Below are 20,146 nucleotides of genomic sequence, written 5' to 3'. Positions count from 1 at the left end.
CTTGAAAAGAGAGTCTAGAACATTTTTCATTGATGACATCCAGTCTCAAGGTCAGGATATTTGGGTGAGCTGCTCTCCCTTTCAATCAGTCTGTGATGTAGAGCTTCATGATCCAGTGGGCTATGATTCAATTTTAAAAATATCCAAGTCTGATACCCCAAAATAAAAAGTAAAAGAGAACAGGATATCCTGCTTTTAAAAGATATGTAGCCAGGCCAGCGTGGTTCAGTAGTTGAGTGTCTACCTATGAACCAGGAGGTCACGGTTCGATTCCCGGTCAGGGCACGTGCCCAGGTTGCGGGATCAATCCCCAGTGTGGGGTGTGCAGGAGGCAGCCAATCATGATTCTCTCTCATCATTGATATTTCTATCTCTCTCTCCCTCTTTGTTCCTCTCTGAAATCAATAAGAATATATTTTTTAAAATATATATAAAAGGAAGAATGGAAATAAACATATATTCTGCATTGTCAGGGAGTCCCTGATTATTCTTCCTTCTTTTCATTAAAAGTCTTGCTTAATAGTTGTCTTCTTGATTATGTCTGAGATTGACATTGGAGAAAATACCATTTCAGGAGACTGTGCCATTTTAATCTTTTATTTATTGCATTTTTCAGAGTTCTGGTGTTTACCCTAGGGTTGAGTAATATGGTATTTTAAAAGCAGATTTGGGATTTCTTTAGAAATCAGATTTCTTTACAATTTGTAGACCTTGAGTATTTTTTCCTCTCTCAGTTCTATAACATAGTAACCAAAGTCCTCTGGAATAGTGCTAGTCTTCATATGTGAGCCCTTTTTCTTCTTCAATAGGTCTCCGTGCTTTGCACATCCCCTGAATAAGACAATTTGCATTGAAGGGTTGTGATAGAAGGCATAGTCAATCTACCATTGGACTGTAGATTACACCTGAGCCACTTCTTCATGACAGGAGTGATCATCTACTTTATCAGAAAAGTGCTTTAGGGAAGCACTAGAGTTGATTTTTTAGTACTTAAGTCTTAAATTCTTTCCCTTCTACTTATGCTCATTAGATTTAGAATAAAAAAATTGGCTTTTCCAGTCCTATCAGGCTAAAAATGATCAGCTTCTCAAGTCATTTACATTAGAAGCCACAGGCGGCAAAGGTCTCTTTAAACAAAGCTATATTTTCTTTTTTGTATGCTTCAGAGAGGTGACTTTTAGCATGAGCATCTTTCTCTTGGTATAAAGAGGCCAGTAAGTGCCAACATCTTTCTTTCTATCAAGTCCCTTAATAGTGTTGGTAGGCATAAGGGATGTGTCTACAGATGAAATAGGTCATTGTTTAATCAACCGTTTTTTAACCATATAACAAGTATAACCCTGAGATAGGAGGCTCCTTCTCACTCTTGGTTTTTGTCTCAAACATAATTCAGCCTACTCAATATTTTAGGATCTATCATCTCTTTACTCCCTGATATTTATTCTGTACAAATTAAAATGTTGCTTGTTACAGTAATGAAAAACTCATGCATAAAGTTTATGTGTTAAAACCTTCTATGAAAAATAATTGCATTTTAACATTGATAAGATCATAAACTAATTAAGGAAAGACTAACAATGTAATTTCAGGCATTAGTCATCTTATGGTTTGAATTGGCCCCCACACTCTAAAACCCCAAACTATGCATAAGGCATATACAAGGCATATTTGATTCAGTTTTTGAATATAGTGCCTAAAAAAGTCACTGTGAAACAGAATAACCCAGGTAATTATTTCAAGATAATTTATGCTAAAATTCTGTCATTTTATCTCTCCCTATCACATACATACCTGAACCTAAAAAGTGTTCTTTTTCTTAGTAAATTTAATTTGGTGCTTTAGCAATTATATGAGCAGAAAGTGTTTTTCTTTAAGTATTAGAAAGGGAACTATGAAAATGAAAAATAATATTATGACTTTAATATTTTCTCCATAGATGTAATGAAATTCATTAGAAATAATTGAGTTAGTACATTTTAACTATTTGCAGAGTTCTATGTTTTAAAATATAACTAGTCAGATTCTCTCAGTTGAGTAAGTTCCTTTTAGGTAGTAGTTTTGGAAATATATTTAGAGTATATTTAGTCTATTGCAACAGTGAATTAGATGGTACCAGCTTTTACTTTTTACATTTGTGTTAAATAAAAATGCATTTGGCCTCCGTAGAGCCCTATTTGTGCTTTCTTTTGTTAAAATAATACAATTTCCAATTGATTTTCCTAAAAGAGGCAAATTCAAATGCACATACATATATACAGAATACCCAAATATTAGAGCAGTCATGTGACTTTTTCTTTTTTTAATTTACCTTTGATTGTTGAAGGTATTACAGATGTCCCCTTTTTCCCTCCATTGATTCCCTCAACCCCGTTCCCATGCCCTCCCCAGGCCTTCTTCGCACTATTGTCTGTGTCTATGGGTTATGCATATATGTATATACATTCTTTAGTTAATCTCTTCCCATCTTCCACCCCTTCTCTCTGAAATACATCAGTATGTTGCATGCTTCAATATCTCTGGGTCTGTTGTGTTTGTCAGTTTATTTTGTTCATCAGATTCTACCTATGAGTGAGATCATGTGATACTTTTCTTTCTCTCACTGGCTTATTTCATTTAACCTAATACTTTCCAAGTCCCTCCATGCTGTCTCAAAGGTTAAGAGATCCTTTTTTACAGCTGCATAGTATTCCATTGTGTAAATGTAGCAGGTTTTTTTTTTATCCATTCATTTACTGATGGGCACTTGACTGTTTTCAGATCTTAGCTATCGTAAATTGCGCTGATATGAACGTAGGGGTGCATATGTTTTTTTCTTATTGGTGTTTCAGGTCTCTTAAGGATATATTCTGAGAAGTGGGATCACTGGGTCAAATGGCAGTTCGATATTTAATTATTTGTGGAAACTCTGTACTGTTTCCCATAATGGCTGCACCAGTCTACATTCCCACCAGAAGTATATTGGGGTTCTCTTTTCTCCACATCCTTGCCAGCACTTGTCATTGATGATTTGTTGAACCCAGGCTGTGGAGACAAGTCTGTGTCCTGAGCCTTGATCTTCTCAGGGAAATAACACTTCTGTATGCAAGAGATCCTTCCTAACCCTTGGCTTGCAGCCCATGGAAGGTGGGTCAGCACCTCTAGCGACCTCCCTCTTCCTACCAGTCTCCATGTATTTTATGTCCTTCATTTAAATATGCCTCCTCCTCAGGTGGACCTCAGTTGGGAGTTTTGGGTGGATATCCCCCAATTTAGTTGTATTTCCAATCTGGCCCTGGGAGAAGGAGCAGATAGGTCTCCCTATTTGGCTGCCATCTTCTTCCTTTGTCCCATATGTGACAATTTAATCCATTAAAAATTCTTATTTTTATACTTTGGGAATTTTTTGTGTGGCATAAACTTCCAGAACAATGGTTTAAATTTAATCCACATATTCACATTGTCATCACACTGCAGCTCTATTTCTCTGTCATTCTCTTGGTTCTACCCTCCTCCGCTACTTCCCTTAAGTAGTTGATTTTTTTCTAGGATGGTTTTGTCACAATACCAAGATGGCTAACAGAATCTTCCAGTGGTTCTTTTCTTCTTTATTTCCAAGGGAAAATTTAGTTTTATTCTCAGTAATCATATAAAACATCTGGGCAATCTTTTGGTTGGAACATGTTAGGTCATGTGTCTGTGATTACTATATTGTGTGGCCAGCAGAAAACCACACATGTGGATTTATATGACATGTCTCTTAGCCAATCACTGTGGAAAGGAGAATTCACTTATATCAATCAGGGCTCATCCCTGGATTTGGGTTGAGATTAATCTCATCCAAACCACAAAGTTGCTACACAGAGTGGGGTAGATTGAACATGTTTTAAGAATTTTTTTGGTAATTTTTGAATGATTCTAATGATTATCCATGGTTTGTTCACATAAATCTTTAATGGAATAAGAGGTACAATGTAGCAGTGTTCTAACATATTTGTGTTTATATAGGTGTATTATTTGTGTTTATATAGGGGTATGTGCATTTGAATATATATTTTTTGTTAGTCAAGAAATGTTTATTTTTTCTTGAAAAATATTTTTCACATCCACTATTTATCTTATATAAATTACAATTAGATGCTTTACAAAGAGGGTGCCCCACACCAATCAAAGTTATGCTTAGTGTAAATTGGGTTATCACAAATAAATCAGATATTTCTAGAGTAATACTTTAAACTCTGTTCCAGAGCTAGATATATTCAACATTTACTGAACATTTATTGAGTACATCTTATAAGCAAAGTGCTATTCTCGGTGCTCTTGTGTATATGAAGATAAATATGTGTCATAAAACAATGACAAATTGACTTTCAGAATGTATTTATTTCCCATATCATAGAATTTTTCTTTCCTGTCATTTTTCATTTTATCATAGGAAGACCTTGAGGGTTTTTGTTTGTTTGTTTTTTTAGAATAAAGAAGAAAATAATGATACATAAGCTCGCTTGAGTTAGTTTCATACTCTACAGCTTGTATAAGCAAATAAGCATATGAGAAGTAAATTGCATACATTTACATAGTTTAGATTATTATTAAATTCTCCATTTTTATATTTTCTTGTTATAGACGTCTGGCCTTCAATATGCATTATAGAATTTACAAAAACAAACAGAGTTTAATAAGCTTAGTAAAATGAAGCTATTTATCTGGATACATTACTTTGTAAAGTACAGGAAAAGAGGACCCACCTAGGTCAATCTAATGTATGATTTTCAATTTTTTTAAGCAAGTTTTATTGACTTATTTATTTTAGTAGAAAAAAGTAATTACCAGATAATATCCACATTTTCCCATAAATTATGATGGTACTTGTATCATACAGTACAATATATACCTAAGAAATTTCCAAGCAATCTCTATTTTTTAACAATAACAGCACTATAAACACAATATACTTTCCTCTTTTGATTTAAAATGATATATTTATGTAAACAAATAAAAATGATATATTTATGTAACATATACTATATTTAGGTAGCATGTTTATTTAAGGTAGTATTTGGACACTAAGAACCTAGTGAACTCTGTCTATATGTGTGTGTATGTCTGTATGTAGGCATGTAAATTTAAAAAGTCAAGTTATGGTTAATTGGAATAAGAAATTAAGTTTGATTAAAGCAGTTTGATATCTGGTAATTGAGCGTGTTTATGAACCAGACATAATTCACGGAATAATGGTGAGCTGTACATTATTAAGAACATTCTACAGTCACCTAAGCCAAATTTAAGAACTGAGGGAAGAGAGAAATATCTTAGGATGATTTTTACTCATGAGTAATATTGAGACTGAAATGTTAACCATTTTATATCTACTCACTTGTAGCTGAGGATACTTTCTTTTTAAAAATAAATTTTAAAAAATGTTTTCAATTACAGTTTACATTCATTATTATTGTATATTAGTTTCAGATGTACAGAATAGTGGTTAGAAAATCGTATACTTTATAAAGTATAAAGGCCCAGTCCACGAATTCGTGCACCAGTGGGATCACTTGGCCTGGCCTGCAGGATCGGGCTGAAACCAGCTCTCCAACATTCTCCGAGGGTTCCTGGATTGCAAGAGGGCACAGGCCAGGCTGAGGGACCCCACTGGTGCAAGATCGGAGCTGGGGAGGGACATAGGAGGTTGGCCAGCTGGGGAGGGACCGCGGGAGGTCTCCAGGGCATGTCTGGCCCATCTCACTCAGTCCCTATTGGCCGGACCCCAGCAGCAAGCTAACCTACCAGTCGGAGCGTCTGCCTCCTGGTGGTCAGTGCACATCATAGCAACCAGTCGACTGGTTGACCAGACACTTAGCATATTAGACTTTTATTATATAGGATATAGATTATTGACTATATTCACAATGCTGTACTTTACATCCTCATGACTATTTTGTAACTTCCAATCTGTATTTCTCAATCCCTTCACCTTTTGACACAGTTCCCTAATCCTCTTTCCCTCTGAGGATACTTTCTTAAATTGTTTCTATACATGTACCTATATCCACACTGGCAGATCATTGCAATTCTATGTTTGGGCTGTCAAGAAAACCTAAGTACATCCTGTGGAATGTATTGTAGATGAAAATTTTTTCCCACTCGCCTACACACATTTCCTCTGTTTATAAGAACATGGTCTTAACATTATAATGATTTTGGCCTTGACAGAATCTGTTCAGATTAATTCAGTGTTCACTACTGCAATAGCAGAGTAGGCTCTAGTTTTGTAACTTTTATTTTAAAATTATTTGAAGAAGAAAAATTTCACAGTGTACCATTATGAGTCTTCATTAAAAATAAAGTTATTTGTTTCATTTTAAGTAATTCTCGATACCTAATCAATCAGTGTGTTTATCTTGCTTACTTTCTTGAAATTCAGAGTAGACCAGGGTTTTCAAAATGATAACACATACATGATATCATTGTTGATTTCTATTATAACCATTTTGTTAGCATTCATTGTACACTTACTATATGGCAGGAGCACGTGGCAGTTGCTTTGAAGATAGTATCTGTAATATTTACCACCAATCAACCTTCGAATTTACAGAAAAGTTAAATGATTTTTCTAAAAATCACCAAGCTATTAAGTGGAGCAAAATGGAGTCCAGGCATCTTGGATTCCTAAGCCCATGGCTTTTAAATTATATCTTCTGGCCTTTCTGTAAACATTTATTGTTAATTTATAATAGTACTTTAAAATTTACATGATAGTGTAGTATGTGAAGTTCAAACATTGATAGCTTAACCCTGCAAGTATTTTTTGATGATATAATTGTGCTAACTACTAGGTGTCATTTGATTTGTCTTCAAGTTCCATATGGACTAGAAGAGGAGATACTCTTATAACTGCTTTCAGGCACAGTAGAATTAAGAAGTATAATACCCCAGCCGGTGTGGTTCAGTGGTTGAGTGTCGACCTATGAACCAGGAGGTCATGGTTCAATTCCTGATCAGGGGACATGCCTGTGTTATGGGCTCAATCCCCAGTATGGGGCATACAGGAGGCAGCCAATCAATGATTCTATCTCATCATTAATATTTCTATCTATTGCTCCCTCTCCATTCCTCTCTGAAATCAGTAAAATTATATACTTTTTAAAAAGAAGTATAATAGCAGAGGCAGAGCTGCCTCACACAGATTGTCAAACTGCAGCGGGAAGGCCGGGGAGGGTTGGGGGGCAGGAGGGAGGGGGGTAAGAGATCAACTGAAGGACTTGTATGCATGCATATGAGCATAACCAATGGACATAAGACACTGGGGGGTAGGGGAAGCCGGGGTATTGTCAAGGGCGGGGGAAAAAAAGGACACATATGTAATACCCTTTGTAATGCTTTAAGCAATAAAAAATAATAATAATAATAATAAAAAGAAGTATAATAGATACTCATACAAATTCCCTGGGAGTACAAACCACAGCTTCATAACTCTTGACTTAGAAAGTTATAGGAGGTGTAACTGAGTGATGAGCCCTGACAGGTAAGTATGGTTTTCATAGGAGGATATGCCCACAGAAAAATCACACCACTTTATGGAACTACATGAGAAAGTCATAGAACTATGAATCTTTAGTTTATTTTGCAAATGACATGTAGGGTATATGGTGGTAGGGGAAAAGTAGGAGAGGCAACTGGAAAGAAGGTTGAAAACAAATTGTGGGGCATCCTAATATTATGCTAAGGGGGTGCATTTATTCAGAAGGCTAGAGAAGGCCGTTGCCAGGTTTTGAATATGGACCTTTGTGTTTATACCCAGCATTTAAGGAGCTAATTCTAGAGGCATTTTGGCATTAGAAAGATGGACAAAAAGGGCCATGCTGAGTTGGTAGAGCCTGTGTCACCTGTATGTGGAGCTATCTAACTATGTTTGGAAACCAGTGTTTATTCTCAAGGTATTAGTTAAGACCAGTGACAGACACACATCATAGGCACTGAGATGGAAGGAGATATCAGAGCAATCCTTACAAGTAAATGAGATTTCACAGAGAGAAATGAAGTACAGTAGTACAGTAAATTTGGAGAGGTCCAAGGGCAGAATACTCGGGAACACACACACACACACACACACACACACACACACACACACACAAACTAGAAGAAACAAGAGGGATTGGAGAGATAGGTGTGATAATAGATAGGTTAATAATACTATAACACAGATTTAAAAAGAAATACTTTGAAGAATGTGGACATTTTAAATAGTGTCAGATGCTATAATGGAACTGAAGGGGACAGAGATGGGGGAGAGGCAGCTGCATCTGAGTTCAGTGGTGAAAGCAAGGAAGAGATGGAAGAGTATATCGGTCACCATCCTGTGCTCTGTGGACCACTAGTAGTTTGTGAGGTCCAAAAGGTTGGCGATTGCTGGGATATTAGATTGAAGAATGATACAATTGGACAGATATATGTTAGACTGAAAAGATTTAAGCAAGAGTTTTAATATATTTTGTGGTAGGAATCTGTAGTACACTATATTTACTATACTTTGTTCTCTTCTATCTAATAAAGAGGGAATATGCTAATTGACCCTCACACCATCAGAAAGATAGTGGCACCCACAGCCAATAAGGAGGGAATATGCTAATTGACTGCCCTGCCCTCAAAGATGGCAGCACCCACAGCCAATAAGGAGGGAATATGCTATTTGACTGCCTCACCCTCAAAGATGGCAGTGCCCACAGCCACAAGATGGTGGTGCCCAGCCCCTCAGCCCCACCAGGGCAGCAGGCGTATGGCAAGAATACTTGGGAACACACAAGTATTCCCAAGGGGGCAGGCCTGGCCACTCCGCATGCCTGCCTCTGGAGTCCCCCAATCCCTTCAGCCCCCCAGCTGCCCAGGGCTGGCCCAAGGTGCAGGCAAGCCTCAGATGGCGGCTGCCCAGCCGCCCAGCCGCCCAGGGCCACCTGAGGCTCAGATAACCAGGGCCAGCCGAGGCTTGCGCTGCCAGCAATGGCAGCAGCAGAGGTGTGATGGGGCGTCACCTTCCCCTGATCACCAGGTCGCTCCCGCCTGTGAGGGTTCCCAGACTGTGAGAGGGGGCAGGCCTGGCTGAGGGACCCCCCTAGTGCATGAATTTTCATGCACCGAGCCTCTAGTGTATAATAAGTAGTATGAAACTATGAAGGTTGTTTTTGTGGACAAACAGGCACATAAAATCTACATGGACATTCATGATATGTCATCAGTAGTAAATTTTTATCCATTAATATTTAATACAATTCCAATTTTAGTAAGTGAATATTATTATTATTGATCCCTGTTTAATCATTTTTCAGTGCTTTAATTCTCAGTGTATTTTCTCCCTTTATTAAAAGATAATATTTTGAATTCAAGTTTTGTCAGAGAGCAAGATGGCATAGGGCATGGCACACAGACCATGACATAGAACATTTTAACATGATTTGACTTTAAAAAACACAGTAAAATAAGGATCAGGTTAAACTTTGTTTTAAAACGTTTGCTGCTGGAATTTTATTATTTATGCAAAAGCTTGCTGATCAGTAGAGCTCTGCCCCCTGATGCCAGGTTTTTTTTGCACTTCCTACAGTCTATGTGAATCATGCACAGGGGCCATGGGGCTCGTTAAACCAACTCTAGAAAAAACCATCTGAAAAACATCATTGCCCATACATAGTCAAGTAATGCAGGGACTTTTCTGTTTAGAAAAATGCCAATGAATGTTCTGAGCTTTTTTTTAAAAAAATTTCCCCTGAGGATATGTTTTTATTTGATTTTAGAGAGAGAATCAGGGAGAGGGAGAGAAAGAAAAACATTGAATGTGAGAGCGAAACATTGATTGGTTTCCTCCTGTGTGCCCTGACTGGGGAAAGAACCTGCAACCTGGGTATGTGTCCTTACCATGAATTGAACCTGTGACCTTTCAGTGTATAGTAGCCGTGGGAAAACTGTGGCCCGCGGGCTGGATCCGGCCCGTTTAAAATGAATAAAACTAAAAAAAAAAAAAAGACCGTACCCTTTTATGTAATGATGTTTACTTTGAATTTATATTAGTTCACACAAACACTCCATCCATGCTTTTGTTCCGGCCCTCCGGTCCAGTTTAAGAACCCATTGTGGCCCTCGAGTCAAAAAGTTTGCCCACCCCTGGTGTATGGGGTGATATTCCAAGCAACTGAGCCACACTGGCCAGGGCAATGCTCAGAGTTTCGATGGCTAGTTTTGACATTTGTAAAACCGAGAAAGTAACTATTCTTGACTCATAGTCCACAAATTGATGTGCATATGAACATGAGTGTATGCATTATGGATGTTTAATGATTAAATATGATTTAAAATATAAGATGACAGTAATCAGGGCCTGGTTCTTAGACCCCATTTATTTCCCTGATGGTCTCATCTAGCATCATGATATCAAATACTATCTGTAAGTGATTGCCTTTCAAATGTTTACCCCTGTTCAGAACTCTGGTTAGCTATGGCCAGCATGGCTAGAGAGGCAACAAAACCTGAGTAGGGGCGGCTGGGGATTGAGAAAAGGAAAAAAAAAAAGAGACAGACACAAAGACTTTAAGTAAAGCTGGGGCCAGGTGGGACACTGTTCTTGGATGGAGAGACAGTGACCCAGGGCTAGTGCAGTGCATTTATTATATACGGCACGATTCCAGGAAGTTTTACTAGAGTTTAAGACAAAGGAAACTATGTGAAATCATGGTTAAAGATCAAGCTGCAATTCTTCATTCTTGTGGCTTCTTTGTAATTGTCACTCCTGTCTGAGCCCGGATAATTGTGTCCTTTCCTGGTGCCTGGTTGAACTTAGATAATGAAACCCACCCCCTGGTGCCTAAGCTAAAGGTCAGGCTGACAACATACCTGCCTCTGGCAAGGTATGTTTGCAGGATGTGGCTCTGCCGACGCCACTGGACTCAGCCGACAATTAGCTCATGTGCCTTCCCAGGTGCTCTCTACACAGAACTTTCTGCTAAACTCCACATTTAGATACACAATCATTTACTCTTAGTTCAAATTTAACATGTTCTAAACAATCAACCTCCAAATCTGTTTTTCCAGAAGCTCTTCCTATCACAGTAAGTGGCACCTCCATTCTTCCATTTGCCCCAGTCAAATATTTTGGAGTCCAGCTTAGTCTCCCGTTTTCTCACATCCCATATTGTCAGTCAAAAAATAATGCCAAGTCACCTTCACCAGTCTGTATCCAATTCTGAAAGCTTCTCATCACCTCCATTGCTACCACTGTCATCTCTGGTGTGAATTACTGAAGTAGCCATTTCAACTGGTCTTCCTACTTTGGCTCTTTTCTTACCTACAATCCATTTTGTTTGCCACATGGTCCTCTTAAAATCTAAGTCACATATCACACTGCTGCTGAAAATCCTCCAGTGGCTTGCCATTCACTCAGAGTAAAATGCAGTCCTGCTGTCTTGTAAGCCCATACAAATCACTTCCCTCTCCCCCTTCATTTCTTCTCTGTCCTTGTCTTCCATCATTCTTACCTTCTCTCATTCCACTGAAGTCAAACACAGCTGCATGCTTTTGTCCAGTACACATTTCCCCACATATTCCTCTCTCTCAAATTTTTAAGTCCTTTCCTCAAATGATACTCGCTCAGTGATATTTTCCCTGACCATCCTGTTAAATCCATGCTATCCCCTTCCTTCCCTGGCACTTCTTATTTTCCTCCCTTGCTTTACTTTTCTTCATAGCACATACCAGCTTCAAATTATCTTGTTTCTTTGTTTAGTATGCCTCCCCGAATAGGATTAGTTCCACACAGATGTGGATTTTTGTCTGTTCTGTATACGATTGCATTACCATTGTGTGGAACAGCACATCGCCCTTGGTAGTCACTCAATAAATATTTGTTGAAGACTCACTGTTGAAATATGTTCCTTCTATTCCCACTTTGCTGAAAGCTTTTTTTTCATAAATGGGTCCTGGATTTTGTCAAATGCTTTTTCTGCAACTATTGATAAGATCATGTGATATTTACCCTTAATTTTGTTTATGTGGTATATCATGTTAATCAGTTTGTGGATATTTTGCCAACCTTGCATCCCAGGAATGAATTCCACTTAATAAACAAAATCACCATTCCCTTGGGATGGGTTTCCTGGTTATTCTCCATGACTGATCATAACTATTCTGGCTGTGTTACCATGTAGATATCTCAGGTTGGTAAAAAATGATGAAAACACTTACTTGTGACCCCAAATGTACATTATCTTTAGTGTTTTCAAAATAATTATATATTTTGGGATGTTTATGAATATGTATAATCATAAAATCATAAGTCTTTCTGAAAAACAGAACATGGAACTCATGAGCATATCATCTGAGGGCACAAAACACTGTTTTCTAAGAGTTCTATCAAGTACTTAGTGCAGACATAAATTCATAGTGTGCAGATCTACTTGTCTTGGACACAGGATCGCCACCATGTTGATGGTTCTTTGGCATTACTGGTGGGGGTGGGGAGCATTGGGCTTGGCCTGGAGCTTTCATGCCAGGCTGCAAACCAAGGCACAGGTGGTCATACTTTCATTCATTAGCAGTGGCTTTTTCTGCCCTGACTCCCCGTATTCCATGCTGTGCCCCTCCCAGGGCCCTCTAAACTTCAGTTCTAATTATTCTTTACCTCAAGTAGTTTTCTGTTTCTAGAGGACAGTCAGCAATATTGGTGGCATCAAATGCACAGGCAAGCATAAACCAAACAAACAGCTTTCCAATTGATTCTTTTTACCAGGCAAACACTTTTCTCCCCAAGAAACTATTTAGGTGTCAGAAATCTTCTTTTGGAAAGCTGATTTTCAGTTTCTTGTCCCCATACTGAAAATGCTCAATATATTGGCAATCAGTTTCATATATCGCTCACTGGAAAGTGATATCTGTTAAATGCTAAAAATTAAGGACTTGGAGTCCTATAGGATGCTAAAACCTCCAATCAATCAGTCAATATTTCAGACAATACAGTGGGAGAAAAATCAGTAAAGGCAAATTGCCAGTGTATTAAATATCTTTGTACATCCCATTTTGGCTAATTTTTCTAGCATTTTAAAATGCTTTGCTGTATAGTCAAAACTCAGTTCTTGAAAGTCTCCCATCTTAAACAATTTGGTTCTTGACCAAGTTGTTTTTGGAAAAAATGTCTTGGTTGTTGAACAGAACTTTGGTTCTCAACCTGACAACCCTTCAGTATGACAAAAAACATTGCTCGGGCCACAAATAAAGGAGAGAATGGATGTCAGTTTACCTCTAAACCTCAGTTGTTAACCTCTCAGGAAATTGTGCTGTGAATATTTTTGTGTGTTTTTGCTTTTGTTGCTGGCAAATGGATGATTATCACAATGTTAAATTATAAAGAGGCCATCAAAAGTGCTCAGGTTGCTAAGGGGGTGAAAGAAACAATGATCATAGGCAATGAGGGGTAGAAAAATTTGTTGATTTGGGTAAATGAAAAGCAGGTAGCCTGTGACAGCATTTCAGAGGCAGTGATATATGAACAAGCCAAGATGCTACATACTGACTTCCTGAAAGACATCCCTGGAACGAGTGCTGAAAGTGATTCATTTAAGGCAAGTAGGAGGTGGTTTGATAAATTTAAAAAGAAGCATTTGTTTATAGATTATACAGTACATTAGACATATGCTGTATTTAAGAAAGGTTAAAACATGGAATCATTTGTGGTCTGGAATGGATTAATTAAATTTAAATTATTTTTAATGGAAAAAATGATTTAGTTTTTGAACAAATGGATTCTTGAACAGCCTTCCAGAAGAATTAAGTTCGCGAACCAAGGTTCCACAGTATATGCTGCTTATAAGGAGCAAATTTAATTTTTTAAAATTTCGGCAGCCTTTCCTTCCTTAGCCTGAACTTTCTTATTGAGGTGCTAATGAGCTGTGAATAGGCCAAATGAAAGAGAAATAGGAACTCCAGATAATCCATACTCTGATAAACTATTCCCACAATAATTGGCGGGTTATGGTTCTTCTGGGACAGTGGGAGAAATAAGCAGTGTTTGCCAAGTCTGTGGAGCAGCTCGTGTTAATAACATTGTAAAAGAAATTTACAAGGCAATCACCATCCTTTTAAACAAATATCATGTGTGTTCCTTCAGGGCTGGGCACAATTTGATTATCTGAAAAGGTTTGTAGGTCAGATTGAGCAGAATCGCAGCATTTCTAAATCAGGAGATTTGAAACATACTTGTGATTATTTCCCTTCTGGCATAAATGAATTTCCTTTTCCTGATTTATGGTTTCCCCAGAACAAAAACGTTTGGCCTTCCTGTTGTGCTCATTTGCATGATTTTTAATTCATCTTCATGTTAAGGTTTTTAATTGCTACCATATTTTAATATGCAGGATTTAATTCATTGTTTTAATTTATGTATGTGGTGATAATTCTGCTCCCTTCCTGGTATAATATGAAAGAAGGTCAACATGTAAACAATACTTTTTTAGAGAATAAGTACTAATTTTATAGAAAAATTTTAAGGGTTATACAAATCAAGAAAATGATAACTGATTCTATTCAAGAGTATTTAAAAATATAGTGAAACATTGTTTTTAAATATAGTATTAATTATCTCAGTATGTGAACAATGAAAATATTTTTATTCCTTCTGTTTATTTCTCTTCCTCTTTTCCAAAGTAGAGCAAACACTTTGAAATATTCCAATAGACATGTTTTAAATGTCAACATGTTACAAGTATAATTATATATCAATAAAATAATCCCAGTGATATTGTTGCAACATATCTTATAGTATCCATAATTTTATGTGGTGATTTAAACATTTAAATATATAAATTTTAAGGCACTGTCCTAATGAAGCTCATGCTAGATTTTAAAAAAAATCTTTATATGAACAAGTTATCTATTGTGAATACAGATATTGTACACCAAAGCTAATCCTATATAATAAAGAGCTAATATACAAATTGTTATCACACACTCGTGCCCTCGTACCAGGGCCAGGGGACCTAAGGCTGTGCCCCTCACCCTGCAAGGCTTGACAGGGGTGGGGTCGGCTGCGTCTGGGTCTCACACGATTTTGAGGCATGTGCGGGTGGGCAGGGACTTGACTGTGGGTCCTGTGGTGTGCCCCAGACTCTGACAGGAGGGAGATTTTCATATACATTTTACTAATTTTCTTTAATCTATGACACCTCTATTATAGAGAAAGGGCAAATGGCAATATTAAAATATTTCCTCTAATTCCCTTTTAATGTGCACAAATTTTGTGCACTGGGCCACTAGTCATATTATAAACATGTAAAATTAGAAAGGACTAGGGGTAAGAGAGACTGGATGAATCAGAAAATTCTATTAATATCTCTAGGATTGTTTGAGTGGCTTATAATTATTACATTTATATAAAATATGGTATATTTTTACATTTTAATTTTTAAAATACTTTTTATCCATTTTAGAGAGGAAAGGAGAGGGAGAGACAAAAACATCAATGATGAGAGGGAATCATTGATTGGCTGCCTCCCACATGCCCCCTATATTAGGGATGAAGTCCACAACCCCGGCATATGCCCTGACTGGGAATTGAATTGTGACCTCCTGGTTCATAGGTCAACACTCAACCACTGACCCACACCGGCTGGGTTACATTTTAATTTTTAAATGCAAATTTACCTATCTAGCTCTCTCAGAGTAATGCTTCTGCCCCTTAAGATATTAAAAATATTTCTGGCAACATAGTTAAAATTGCAGGCTTCTGTGAGACAAATACTGAGTTCAACTCCCATTTCCTCTCGTTATTAACTGTGTGACCTTGGGCAAGCTCTTAATCTCTATGAATCTGGTATTCTTACTATAAAATGTGGACTGTAATAATCCCTTATTTTCTAAGGTTAAATTAGATAGTTTAATCGTGTACGTACTTCACTACACCTTAATAAATGGTAAACACTTCATGCATGATACTTGTATTTTGATTATAACTCCTATAGGCATTTAGAGGATAAAGAAAGCATTACAGTAGAGCATAATCTAGAAAGTGGGAGCACCTACCTGGGAGGTACACAAGACGATCCTCTGGTATTCTAAAGAAATCATTACAGTGTCTCTTCATATGCATATTTTATTTAAAATTTAGAAAGAAATAAAAATTTATTAATTTTTAATATACAGGTTTTGGGATCATTTTATATAATATACAGGGGTGGGCAAAAGTGGGTGGGCAAAAGTAGGTTTACAGTTCATATGGAAAGACACATAGGTTATGATTATTACAAGAACTTTATTAACTCAAAATAATGTCACAGTGCAACTGTAAACCTAGTTTTGCTAAGCCCTGTATGGCATTGCTATCCACAGTGAAAAGCCTGTGTATTTGAAACACTTATAAGTAGAAGAATACTTATAATATTTTGTAGTAAAACAGGAGAGTCTCAGCAAATCGTTTTACTACACAAAAGTGTTCTAGTTATATCATCGCAGAGTAGTTGAAAAAATATAATACATATTTTCCTTTTTTAAAGTGTTTCAAATACACTGAATATTTTTTGTGTTGGAAAATAGCTCCAAGTACTATGTTATTTCTCAGATATTTCCAAAAGCTTTTAAAGCACTTGAGCTCTCCCTTCAAGGTAAAATTCTGTATTATCAACCATTAAGAAGGAACTGAATTTTATTAGAAATTCATGCCATGGAGAGAGCATTTAAAAAATGAATATTGGGCAATATTCTCATCATAAGTACGTGAGTTGTAAAATCTTCCACATCTACACACAGAAACATTAAAAGAAAAAATTTAGATCTATTTAAAATATTACAAATTAAATCAGTATGGTTTTGAAATCATATTATAAATATAAAAATATTTTCACTTGACATTTTAAGAAATCTAGATTTAGCTGATAGAAGGTGAAATTTTATTAGCCTGATTAAAAAAACCTGATGGATTGGATAAAAATGAATAGGGCAGCTAAATTGAATTGGTTCTCAAATTTGCTATTGAGCAAATTATTTTACAAATGTAGAATGTGCATTCACAAATATAATTTTTATGAAGATAAACAATTTACAAAATTGGAAAGCATCATTGTAATGAATCAGGAAAAGCTATAGAGTAAATGAAATTTGAGCTGGAACTTGAAGGAGGATATGATTTAAATGTGTTTGGGAAATAATTTTTATTTCATTTTGTTTTTAATATGTTTGTAGCAGTAGAAAAAAAAAACAAATAGGAAGGTGTAACATGAAACAGGTTATATGTAGTTTTACAAAGCCATGAAAGAGAGAATGGAAGGAAACATCTGAGCCCCTTATATGATAGGTTATGAATTTGGGACTTTATTCTGAGAGTAAAGCCACTGAAGGTTGTAGCATATGAGAATAACACTTTCAATACAAACTTTGCAACTAATCTCGAGTTGGATTGAAGTAAGCAAACGATGGAGGAGAGAATGTTATTAGTATAGTTATAGTGTTATTTCAAGGCATGGTTTTGGAGTCTGCCACTGAGCCTTGGCTGTGGTGGCTGAGGTGTCAAAGGCGGCAGCGGCAGAGACAGCTCTGGGGTTTGTGTCTCGGGGTGTGTTGGCCGCCACTGCTGCTTCAGCTTGGTATGTACAAATGGCTGGTTAGGATTCTCGGCACCATTTTCCGCTTCTGCGACTGGTCGGTGCCCCCTGCGTGCCCTGCTGAAGCGATGGCGCTCGAGCAGCACTCTGTTTTCTACAGTGGACACTGATAAAATACCAGCCAAAAGACCAAGATTAGATTGCTTTATTCACCAAGTGAAAAACAGTCTCTACAATGCTGCCAGCTTGTTTGGATTCCCATTCCAGCTGACCACAAAGCCCATGGTAGCTTCTGTAGCTTCTGCTTGTAACGGAACACGGAATGCGGCTCCTTCAGGAGAGGTATTTTCAAACTCTTCATCTTGTGAACTGACAGGTTCCGGATCCTGGAACAACATGCTGAAACCGGGTAATAAATCTCCTAATGGAATAAGTGATTATCCAAAGATCAGAGTGACAGTAACTCGAGATCAGCCTTGCAGAGCCCTGCCTTCCTTTGGGTTTACTTTGAACTCAGAAGGCTATAATAGAAGACCAGGTGGCTGCCACCATAGCAAAGACAATCCAGAGAGTTCCTTAATGTGGAAACCTCAGGAACAGGTTGTAACAGAGGTGATTATTGAAGAGGGTGGCAAGGGTCTGAGGCGTCCCCATTGTACTGTGGAGGAGGGTGTTCAAAAAGAGGAAAGAGAGAAGTACTGAAGGTTATTGGAGCAACTTAAAGAAGGTGTTCATGGAAACTCTGTTCCTCCTGTAACTTCAACTCATCATAGTTCTCAAAGATGTCGCGTGGATACATTAAAGACCAAAGGCTGGGGGGAAGAGCAAAGTCATGGAGTCAGAACAACTCAGTGTGTTCCAAAACAATATAGAGCTGCTGAAACAAGGGGACCTCTATGTCCAATGAGGAGTGAAAAGAGGTGTTCAAAGGGGAGAATTTCAGACATAGAGAAGACAGTTGGAATTAGACTTGAAGATGAAGGTAGGAGGGGACACCAGTTGGAACCTGACCTGTCCGAAAAGTGTCAGCCCGACTCCGCCTGGGCAGTGGGAGCAACGGCTTATTCAGGAGGAAAATATCAACACTTGAGACAAAAGAAAAAAATTTCTCAGGCAAAGAGAGAGATAAAAGAACAGATGATCTTCTTGAACTTACAGAGGACATGAAAAAGGAAATCAGTAACTCTCTGGGCCATGGCCCACAGGATGAGATCCTAAGTAGTGCTTTCAAATTGCGCATCACTCGAGGGGACATCCAGACCCTGAGGAACTTTCACTGGCTCAGTGATGAAGTCATTAATTTTTACATTAATCTTTTCATGGAAAGAAGTAAAAAACAAGGCTATCCAGTACTTCATGCATTCAGTACTTTCTTCTATCCCAAATTAAAGTCTGGGGGTTACCAAGCAGTGAAAAGATGGACCAAAGGGGTCAATCTCTTTGAACAGGAACTAATTCTGGTGCCTATTCATCGGAAGGTACATTGGAGCCTGGTGGTGATAGACCTAAGAAAAAGGTGTCTTAAATATCTGGATTCTATGGGACAGAAGGGCAACAGGATCTGTGAAATTCCCCTTCAGTATTTGCAGGATGAAAATAAGACCAAAAGAAATGTTGATCTGAATCTTTTAGAGTGGACGCACTACAGCATGAAGCCACATGAGAATCCTCAACAGTTGAATGGGAGTGATTGTGGAATGTTTACTTGTAAAGTCATGGCTTTGTCAGGTGTCACCACTGCCATTGGGACGAGTAGAATGGTAATGGTCCTTATGCTGCTGCTGAGCTGTGCATTGGAGAATGTTTCCCAGCATGCTTTGCCTCTACCTACTATATGTCCTAGATGTCAGCAGTACCCTCCATCAGCAGCAGTGACAAGCAAAACTGACTCCTGCTATTGTTCAGTGTTTTCAAGAGAGCAAAATAGCCACTGGTTGAGAGCCAGTGGTTTAAAGTGATGCAACTAGGAATAAAAAAGAAGAGGTGGATGTGGAATAAATGGCTTGCTAGACAGCTTTTAACTAATTGTTGAAGAAAAAAAGAGAAAATCATTTTAACAGAAATAATTTTCCGTGTGTGTGTGTCTTTATGACGTATTTTCTATGTCAGCCTCTCTTGGGGCTTTGTTTGCTTTGCTACTCATGTTTTCCATTGGCCCATTTTATAATACAAGGTGGGCAAATGTAGGTTTATAGTTGTTTGTATGGAAAATAATACAATAATTAACAAATAAGAATACAAGAATAAATTCTGCATTTTGCATACTTAAACTGTAAACCTATTTTGACCCACCATATATACCTCCTTAAATCTTTTTTTAGTATCTTTTCTAAATTATGGGGTGACAGCTTATAGACCACCCTGCTTTTTGACTCTTTTACTTCAAGATGTAAGAAATGTTAGTACAATGAGAATAAAACTTGTCAAAATGTTTCACATCTTTTATTTTTATCAAATGCAAGGAGCCCTTATGCACTCTTCTCGTCTCTGAACCCCAAGATGAAAAGCTTTAATTGTCAGTGGGATCCTGAAGTAGAAACTTGAAGCATGCTCAGTCTTGTTAGGAGCCAGTGATAAAACTGAAAAACTGCCCATTGTCTTTAGCT

The 20,146-nt window shown here is 37.5% G+C and overlaps 1 protein-coding gene and 1 pseudogene across 1 annotated transcript in view; both read left to right on the top strand.

Annotated features, from left to right (window-relative positions):
• DMD (dystrophin) overlaps positions 1-20,146 on the top strand; it is a 2,279,750-nt gene that overhangs the window by 691,134 nt on the left and 1,568,470 nt on the right. The gene's annotated exons all lie outside the window — the stretch shown is intronic.
• On the top strand, positions 17,585-19,498 carry LOC102429160 (annotated as a pseudogene).

Source organism: Myotis lucifugus, unplaced genomic scaffold (assembly GCF_000147115.1).
Source record: "Myotis lucifugus unplaced genomic scaffold, Myoluc2.0 scaffold_20, whole genome shotgun sequence".
In the NCBI taxonomy this organism is placed as follows: Eukaryota; Metazoa; Chordata; class Mammalia; order Chiroptera; family Vespertilionidae; genus Myotis; species Myotis lucifugus.
Note: the sequence above shows the minus strand (reverse complement) of the source record. Positions and strands in the feature narration are given on the sequence as shown.